We start from the raw sequence: 8,688 nt of genomic DNA on the forward strand, positions 1-8,688 counted from the left end.
GTTTCTATTGCTACTTTTGCATCGAGTTTCATAAGTTTAGATAAGTGACATAATCATTCATGGATTTACTTATATATTCTTAATATGGGAGGATTGCCTAGATAATTTCCAAGGTTTCTTACTTTTCTGAATATCCAATGAATCCCACTGGTTATTATCTGGAAAAAAAAAAAAAAACCTTTACATACCAAGTGTAATATTTGAAATAAATTATATAAAAAGCATTGAAATTCTTGGTATTTTTGTTTTTCAGTTTTTTGTTTGTTTCTTTGTTTCTTAAAATTAAATTTATTTAATTGGAGGCTAATTGCTTTAAAAATATTTTTCCAGATAAAATTGCAAGATATTTAAAGAATACATGACAATTTATATAGGTATACATTATTAATGGATTTCCTCATTGATTTAATTAACATATCTATTAATATCACCTCACATATCTCCTTTCAAGATCTTTTTGGTGAGGACTTTTAAGCTTTACTCTCTTACATGTGTGCTAACTGACTTCAGTCATGTCCAACTCTTTGTGACCCCATGGACTATGTAGCCTGCCAGGCTCCTCTGTCCATGGGGATTCTCCAGGGAAGAATGTTAAGGTGGGTTGCCATGCCCTCCTCCAGGAGATCTTCCGACCCAGGGGTTCAACTCTGTATTCTTTATGTAATGTCCTTATATTCCTTTGTCTTTGGAAATTTTCTTTGCTCTCAACTCTACTTTATCTAATATTAACATATGTTTTTATCCTTTTATTTTCCAAATATCCATGCAATTATTGAGTTTCTTGGGCTTCCAGGTGGCTCAGACAGTAAGGAATCCACTTGCCTTGTGAAGACCCGGATTCAATCACTGGGTTGGGAAGATCCCCTGGAGGAAGACATGGGAATCCGTATTCTTGCCTGGAGAATTCTATGGACAGTCCAACCTGATGGGTTACTGTCCATGGGGTCACACAGAGTCAGGCACAGCTTAGCAACTAAACCACCACCTGGTGTTCCTTCACATTTATTCCTTGGAAGAACAGCCCTACTCAGGCTGCCTTCTGAGGCTAGGCTGGAGGTAGGAATGCTGGGCCTGGCTTGTCCTCTCTTAGGTGCTGCTGTGTTTCTCTTCCATTCTTCAGGCCCTAATCTAGTTCACCGTCTTCTTGCCAAATACACAAGGTCTCCTTTAGTGGTCTCTTCTTTTTTCCAGAACACACAGAGGAGTGGGCACAAAGAGATCAATGTCATCTTGTCTGAACCAGAAGCCCAAGGTGTGTTTTATTATCTAGGGAAGAGATTTCATGGAGGGAAGTTGAGGAGGAAAGTGGAAGGGAGTCCACAGTAGGCTGGAGATGAAAGTCATGGGGTCCCTTTCTTTAGAAGTCATCAGAAACTGAGAAAGTATTTTTTCTAGGTGATATGTATATTCAGCTCTGAGAGAGTACACTTTCTGTTTCAGCAAACTGTAAGTCTGTATTTTTTCATTAATTGTCTTTACAAATGCATATATATCATGATGTCCATAAGACATTTTATTCATTCTAGGCCATTGTTCCGCTTTTATTATGACTTGAGATTTAAACCCGGAAAATAAGATATCTATTGTAGAGTTTGGATTATTTACCAGTAGATGAATTGATGGAATAACAAAAGAACTAAAGATGATTACTTAATTGAGCTCACACAATTTTATATATGCATATGAAGAGAGTTATTCACATACAATTGTATTCCTGGCCCCTTGTGGTATTCTGAGAACTTTGATTGAAACTATATGTAAAAGATATTACTTTATCATGATAGTTAAATAACTGGTATCATTATGTGTGTACATTCATAATCCATTAGTCCAGTGGCCATAAAAATGAGTGTCCTCATCCCCTGGGGAAGAAAATTTTACTATTTCCATTTCTATTTCTATTTATCTCAGTGTCATTTAGTTTATATTTTGTGTATATTTTTTAAATGGCATAATATATTAGAATAGCAATGCATATAATACTTTCGTAGAAGGCACTGGCACCCCACTCCAGTATTCTTTCTTGGAAAATCCCATGGACGGAGGAGCCTGTTAGGCTGCAATCCATGGGGTTGCTAAGAGTCGGACATGACTGAGTGACTACACTTTCACTTTTCACTTTCATGCATTGGAGAAGGAAATGGCAGCCCACTCCAGTGATCTTGCCTGGAGAATCCCAGGGACAGGGGAGCCTGGTGGGCTGCCGTTTATGGGGTCGCACAGAGTCGGACACGACTGAAGTGACTTAGCATAGCATAGCATATAATACTTTTACATAATATAATTACGTCACTGACAGTGTGTTGAAAAAAGGAAATACTTTGGAGATTAGTTCTTCGGGAGTCAGAAAATTATCAGAATTTGCTGCATAAAATGTTACTTAATTTGGGGGAGTTTACCAACAATTTTTTTTTTTTTACCAACAATTTTTTATGAAACCAGTTCAACTGAAGAGAGGCAGAATGTTCAGAACATGCATATTTGCATGAGTTTGCATAGAGCCTCAAAGACAGAAACATTTTTTTTAATTTAATTTTATTTTTAAACTTTACAATATTGTATTAGTTTTGCCAAATATTGAAATGAATCCGCCACAGGTATACCTGTGTTCCCCATTCTGAACCCTCCTCCCTCCTCCCTCCCCATACCCTCCCTCTGGGTCTTCCCAGTGCACCAGCCCCAAGCATCCAGTATCGTGCATCGAACCTGGACTGGCGACTCGTTTCATACATATTATACATGTTTCAATGCCATTCTCCCAAATCTCCCCACCCTCTCCCTTTCCCACAGAGTCCATAAGACTGATCTATACATCAGTGTCTCTTTTGCTGTCTCATACACAGGGTTATTGTTATCATCTTTCTAAATTCCATATATATGCGTTAGTATACTGTATTGGTGTTTTTCTTTCTGGCTTACTTCACTCTGTATAATAGGCTCCAGTTTCATCCATCTCATTAGACCTGATTCAAATGTATTCTTTTTAATGGCTGAGTAATACTCCATTGTGTATATGTACCACAGCTTTCTTATCCATTCATCTGCTGATGGGCATCTAGGTTGCTTCCATGTCCTGGCTATTATAAACAGTGCTGTGATGAACATTGGGATACACGTGTCTCTTTCCCTTCTGGTTTCCTCAGTGTGTATGCCCAGCAGTGGGATTGCTGGATCATAAGGCAGTTCTATTTCCAGTTTTTTAAGGAATCTCCACACTATTCTTCATAGTGGCTGTACTAGTTTGCATTCCCACCAACAGTGTAAGAGAGTTCCCTTTTCTCCACACCCTCTCCAGCATTTATTGCTTGTAGACTTTTGGATTGTAGCCATTCTGACTGGCGTGAAATGGTACCTCATAGTGGTTTTGATTTGTATTTCTCTGATAATGAGTGATGTTGAGCATCTTTTCATATGTTTGTTAGCCATCTGTATGTCTTCTTTGGAAAAATGTCTATTTAGTTCTTTGGCCCATTTTTTGATTGGGTCATTTATTTTTCTGGAATTGAGCTGTAGGAGTTGCTTGTATATTTTTGAGATTAGTTATTTGTCAGTTGCTTCATTTGCTATTATTTTCTTCCATTCTGAAGGCTGCCTTTTCACCTTGCTAATAGTTTCCTTTGATGTGCAGAAGCTTTTAAGTTTAATTAGGTCCCATTTGTTTATTTTTGCTTTTATTTCCAATATTCTGGGAGGTGGGTCATAGAGGATCCTGCTGTGATGTATGTCAGAGAGTGTTTTGCCTATGTTCTCCTCTAGGAGTTTTATAGTTTCTGGTCTTAGGTTGAGAAACATTTTTGATGTTGGGTAGTCTATGGGGTCGCTAAGAGTCGGGCCCGACTGAATGACTTCACTTTCACTTTTCACTTTCACGCACTGGAGAAGGAAATGGCAACCCACTCCAGTGTTCTTACCTGGAGAATCCCAGGGATGGGGGAGCCTAGTGAGCTACTGTCTATGGGGTCACACAGAGTCGGACATGACTGAAGCGACTTAGCAGCAGCAGCAGCAGAGGAAGATCAAGAGACCTGCCGGGACAGGGGAAAACTTGACTCTTGAATGCAAGAGAGCATGTTTGCTCCCCTCAGTGTGGTCTAAGTTGTTTTTCTTTAAATCACCTCCCTTTCTTCACCTTTATTCCCTAAACCCCATCCTCTGCTTTACTAGTTCTTTTCCAATAGTACAGATCACCTGTTAACATACCATAAAATGTACTTGGATTCATGTTTATTGCAGATTATCTGTCTTCCCCCAGCTAGAATATCAGTTCCATGAGGATAAGTGTCTGCCTGCTTTGTGTATTGATGTAAACAAAGCACCTATAAGTGTTTCTGAGTCAAGGAGGAATTAAGTCAATAATAAATTGGTTAAATGACCAATAGCAGAGCACTGGGCAAGCGTATAGGTTTCAAAATGTTGTGACTTTAATTAGCTATTGTAAATAAGCTGTTCTACAGTTAATGTTACAAGGTTAAGACATGTTTCTGTATCTATTATCAGCATAAACATAAACTACATTTAAAGAGAAGGTTTTAAACCAAACATGATAGCCAAAATGCACATTTGAAAAAAATTTAGACTAGTGTATTTGTTTTCTTTATCCAAAATATAATTATATTCCTTTTCAAAAATTTTCCTAACATAGGTGTGTGTACCTATATGTTTATATATATAAATACAATTCCATCTAGTCAAAGCTATGGTTTTCCCAGTAGTCAGTATGGATGTGAGGGCTGGACCATAAGGAAACTGAGCACCAAGGAATTGATGCTTTTGAACTGCAGTGTTAGAGAAGATTCTTCAGAGTCCCTAGGACTGCAGGGAGATCAAACCGGTCCATACTAAAGGAAATCAGCCTTGAATATTCATTGAAAGGACTGATGCTGAAGCTGAAGCTCCAATACTTTGGCCACCTGATGCAAAGAATTGACTCATTGGAAAAGACCCTGATACTGGGAAAGATTGATGGCAGGAAGAGAAGGTGACGGCAGAAGATGAGATGGTTGGATGGCATCACCGACTCGATGGGCATGAGTTTGAGCAAGCTCCAGGAGATGGTGGAGGACAGGAGAGCCTGATGTGCTATAGTTCATGGGGTCTCAAAAAGTTGGATATGACTGAGTGACTGAAGTAAACTAAAGGTATGATATGTGCTATGTCCGCAACATAATGATTATATGATCATTATATTATAGAAGTCATTATATAAGTCACATTGACAAATATGCTATTTCAGTTTCAGGTATCAATATACATAGATAATTTTGACATATAATGTTATTTTTTTTTCAGGTGTACAACCTAATAATTTGATATATATTGCAAAATGAACACCACAATAAGTCTGGTGAACATCCCTCATTGGAAATAGTTATAATTTTCTCCTTGTGATGAAAACTTTTATGATCTCTTGGCAGTGTTTAAATAGGCAATAAGTATATACCCTTTCTGACTTAGTGCAGTTAAATGAGACAAGTGGTGCTGAGTCTTAGAATCAAAGAATCATGGTGAAACAGTTGAGTTGAATCAAGCTTCTCAGTGCCAACTTATATAGAGCTTTCTTGAAAAATCCATCCCTCATTAGGCCCACCTGGCTTCCAACACACATGGTATGGTGTGCAGGCATAGATCAGTGTTAAAGGCTTATGGTATCTTTTCCACTTGTCCATGCATTTCTTTCTCGACATTTTCAGTGCTTCATCCATCTGTTGTCTTCACTATCCAAAGAGGTTATAATTATGGCAGAAGATGTCTAAGTAGCTAGACTTCCAATTGCTGCCCACTGGGCATTTCAAAAGCAGAAACATTACTTTGCCAACGAAGGTTCTTATAGTCAAGGCTGTTGTTTTACCTGTGGTCATATATGGATGTGAGAGTTGGACTGTGAAGAAGGCTGAGCGCCGAAGAATTGATGCTTTTGAACTCTGGTGTTGGAGAAGACTCTTGAGAGTCCCTTGGACTGCAAGGAGATCCAAATAGTCCATTCTGAAGGAGATCAGCCCTGGCATTTCTTTGGAAGGAATGATGCTAAAGCTGAAACTCCAGTACTTTGGCCACCTCTTGTGAAGAGTTGACTCATTGGAACAGACTCTGATGCTGGGAGGGATTGGGGGCAAGAGGAGAACGGGATGCCAGAGGATGAGATGGCTGGATGGCATCACTGACTTGATGGATGTGAGTCTGAGTGAACTCCGGAAGTTGGTGATGGACAGGGAGGCCTGGCGTGCTTTGATTCATGGGGTTGCAAAGAGTAAAACATGACTGAGTGACTGATCTGATCTGATCTGATCTGGCCATTTTGGGAAGGAGTCCTTCCAGAATTAGAAAGCCTTCATTTGAAGAGTGCATCACTACAAATATGTTTCAGGAGTGAACACTGTTTAATTATTTATTTGATTAGTGATTAGCTGACCGTCTGTTGAGGGTAAGGCAATGAAGGGTTAGTAAACAAGGGAGGATTCAGGCAAAAGGAATGAGAAACTCTTCCAGAAAGTGGGAACATGATTAAGGAGACCATTACCTCTATTTGGTGTAGGTTTCAGGTTTTGTTTAGGCTGGCTCTAGGAGAAGGCAATGGCACACACTCCAGAACCCTTGCCTGGAAAATCCCATGGACGGAGGACCCTGGAAGGCTGCAGTCCATAGGGTCCCTGAGGGTCGGACAAGACTGCACGATTTCACTTTCACCTTTCACTTTCATGCATTGGAGAAAGAAATGGCAAGCCACTCCAGTGTTCTTGCCTGGAGAATCCCAGGGACAGGAGAGCCTGGTGGGCTGCTGTCTATGGGGTCACACAGAGTCGGACAGGACTGAAGTGACTTAGCAGGAGCAGCAGCAGGCTGGGTCTGTAAAGGTATGGGTTGTTTCCATTTGATTTCCATTCATTCTCTATGATTTACAGTGTATGTCTTATTTAAGTGTTGAACGTGATTAGTGACTTACTGCTTGTTATCACTGTGTAGTCCTGCTTTGGTTCTGGTATTCCATAGGTTCTAGCAGAGGCACCTTAGAGTACTTATTTCTATCATTTGCTGTGACACCTTAACATTTTTTTGGTGATTTCTGGTACTAAGTTGATGAAATACAGGCAAATAGAACTCAGGTGCTTTTGGATAAAACCTTAATTTATCTCCCCCCATTTCTCTGATGTTTCAGGCATTTATTGACTCAGCTAGTCCCATGTTGCTGGATGCATTTTTGACTCTTCTGTCTGCCTCATTCATTGCATGTGGTCAAGGTCTATTTCATTTCCTGTATCTCTCACATGCTTTGCGACTTTATACTTGGCAGAGACCTCTTTGATTTTTAGTGTCATAATACTCCCAGTTCTTTCTGGTCTCTTTCTTTTTCTCTACCAGCCCCAACAGACACAACTACTCAATCGACATTAAACTTTCTCTTATCTAATTCTGGACATAGTGCTCTCTTGGACTGAATGTTCTTGGTTTGCTGTTGCATAGTAGAATAAAAACAAACTCTCCATTTTGCAATACATGATTGTCCCAAATGCATAAAAATCCATACAAGTATTTCCCCATTCTAACCCTACAAAATATATGCAATATATCATGGGAGCTTAACCATGAAGGATACAACATGAATGGTAAAAAATGAACATTTCTTGTGTTTTTGTCAGACTTGATTATTCAATGATACCCTATAATGCTATGTGTATAATATCTCAGTTACCTTGATCTAGGATGTCAGAGATCCTTACTTCATAAGATGATCCTAAATGAATTGACAGATATACTGTTTTCCTATTTTTGCACATCAATATCCCATCAACTTTTCAAAACTCCATCATAAAGCTATCCCATTTGAGTCACTCCTATGACACACTCAGATGGCTCCTAGCTTTACTTCAATCCACTGTAGCCCCGTGGTGGCTCCACATCTTATTCTTTTTCACGCTACCATGCAATATAGCAGTTTGTGTGTTTATATCACCCTCTCCTTCTCCACAACTTGTGGACCTGCTTTGGGAAAAGAGAGATTTTTTTAAACCTCAGTTTAAGTCCTCATTGTATCCATGACATGTGACTTACTAATCTATAAGGTCAGTGAACTTCAAAGGTTCTTCATTTGTTTCCTTTCGGGAACTGCTGCTACTCTTCTTGATATGATAGGGCCATTTCTTCAAATGTAATCTTACATGGAAATCTGTAAAAGTTGGGAAAATCAATGCTTTTTAGACGGCAAGGGAGTGGTTGTTAAATCCTGTCCAAATATCCCTGCTTTGGCTATTCCTGACTGACTCTATAGTATATCTATGGCTCTGTTCAATATTGTCTGAAACCTACAGTATTCACTTTATATGTCACAGTCAAGCAAGGAGAGTGCTCTGAATGTCACCACGTCTGTTGTTGATCTAAAGTCCTAAATTTATGCTTCAAATATATTTTATAAGAGACAAATACATGAGGATGTGTGTGGTCTATTGGTGTGTGTATATTTCCTCCAATTGAACTGTCCCCCTTATTGCCAAATTTTCCCGCTAATAAATACCATCCTCTCTGCTGGAAATACCGAGACATTGAATGAAAGAAAGTTAAGCAAGTAACAAAATAGAATTAGGTATTTAGGGCAGTAAATGACTTAGAAAGTGCTTACAAGGTTATTCATGGAAGACAGAATGATATCTCACTTTTCAGATAAATGAGTTTTTGAATCCAGTTTTCTGATCTATT

Source organism: Bos grunniens, chromosome 23 (genome assembly GCF_055505025.1).
Source record: "Bos grunniens cultivar Pamir isolate PY7600 chromosome 23, Bosgru_T2T1.0, whole genome shotgun sequence".
Classification (NCBI taxonomy): domain Eukaryota; kingdom Metazoa; phylum Chordata; class Mammalia; order Artiodactyla; family Bovidae; genus Bos; species Bos grunniens.